Here is a 2,078-nt window from a genome sequence, read left to right as displayed (position 1 = left end):
GTTTGAAGCCCGATTTGGGCCGTTTGAAGCCCAATTTGGGCCGTTTGAAGCCCAATTTGGGCCAAGTCCAATTTTACAATGAGATGCACCCACTTTAAACCTGAATAAAGTAATAAAACCACTAGTAAACCAGTAGGCGGCGCCTGGCCTGCTGTTCAGTGAGTGGCCTGGCCTGGCCTGCAAAAAAAAAAAAAAAAAAAAAAAAAAAAAAAAAAAAAAAAATTGGCAGGCCAGGCCACCGGGCATTTGCCCGACGTGCCCGATTATGCAGTCCGCCACTGGGGAGAGAGAGAGAGATGCAGGTAGGCGGAGCCGCAGAGTTTTTCTGTTGAGAATAAACAGAGCAGCACTATTCTTACGAGCATCACTTGGTCCATTTCAGGAGCTTGCTGCTGAAAAGTTTGGTGTTGCGCATCCAAGTCTTTCATAAAAAAGTAGGCTAGTAGCCTACGTTATTACCTCGCAGGCTCGCAAGCATTGTGGACCTCCGTGGGCACTGGGCGCTATGACTACTCTCTCTCTCTCTTTAAATTAGGGCTGCCACAAACGATTATTTTGATAGTCGACTAGTCACCGATTATTTTTACGATTAGTCGACTAATCGGATCATATCGCACAATTACTCAATCGCTCTGATTTAGCTATCATCAGCTTCTAAATTTAGCTTCAAGTTGTTTTAAGCATGTGCCAAATAAAAATAAAGACAATTAAGATGATAATTCACTCAAAAATAATATTTTCATGAACTTTAAAGGTCCCAATTCGTGCAGCTGTAACCTCTTAAAAACGTGTGTCTCTGGTCCATAAAACATGATTCTGGATTAATTTGTCGAAAATATAGCAACCCCGTTTGTTGTGACAGAGTTCTCACTTCCTCATCTCGTCGCTTCCCAAGAATGGTCTGTTTCTATAATATATTCAGAACTAACAGTTCCCATTGGCCGCTGAGGGAGAGCCCGCCCCAGGCTCCCAGCGGCCAATCAGATTAGCGTCTGTGGACCAGCACGCTAGGTTGCGAGTTATCGTTAACTTAACGGTTACTACGCTAAAGAGGACATCTCAAAATGCCTAGACTTACCGAATGCACCTCTGCAGTTGCTGGATCACGTACAGTTGGCGTCGCTCCAGCTAGAAGCGTTAATTTTGTGGCTATAGACAAAATGGTGCAGGTAGCTTGTGTGAGAGAGACCCGCGCAGTATGCGTGAGGAAGCTCGTGACGTCCCGATCCCCCGTCTGGGCAAACGAAGCGTTTGGGGGTGTGGCTTGGAGGAGACTGCTTGAGAGAGCTGTATAGGGACAAATCCAACTGTGGCAGTTCTGAGCTTGTGACCACTCATTACAGGGAGGGCTGACAGCAGTATATATGCATTTACAAGTAAAAACAGCTTTTGCACGGAATGGGACCTTTAAAGTTTAGAGCATGTAGCAGAATATTTATTTCTGGCATCAATGTACTTGCATGTAATAAATGTAATATAGTGCAAATTGCAAAACTGCAAAATAGTACACAATGAAATTGAAAACATATACAGTGCAATGAAATATGTACTATCCATTGAATGAATAATGCAAAATAAAATTAGGGCACTACTACGTGGAATGGAAATGGAACCAAAAACTATTCACTATGTTTGCAACCAAAATATCAACAAAAATAAATTGTTTCAGTCTTCTCAGGCACATTTTTAAATGTAGTAAGAGTGCAAACTGCGGAGTAAAATGAGGTTTCCAGTATTCCCGTCAGCAACACATGAGCTTAACGTTGCTATGATGACAACGTTACATCAGGCTTTTAACGTTAATATCGTTAGCCAATAGCTAACATTAGCAGCTCAAACTTAACGTTGCGGTTGCCTGTGAGCTAACAAGCTAATTAGCCTTCATCTGCATTCGCCACAACGTGCTTCCTTTTGAGATGCTCGTGCATCATACTCGTTCTGCCATGATAAGCGAGTTCAGCATATTTAGCAGATTTTGCACTTCACATTATTGTGGGTGAAATGCTCCCACACTTGAGGACGGCTAGACATTTTTTCTGTGGAGCACTGGGAGCAAGCTGCAAGCTGCTTGTTTTTCC

This window comes from Poromitra crassiceps (genome assembly GCF_964638095.1).
Source record: "Poromitra crassiceps genome assembly, contig: HAP1_SCAFFOLD_885, whole genome shotgun sequence".
Classification (NCBI taxonomy): Eukaryota; Metazoa; Chordata; class Actinopteri; order Beryciformes; family Melamphaidae; genus Poromitra; species Poromitra crassiceps.
This window is presented reverse-complemented; position numbering follows the sequence as displayed.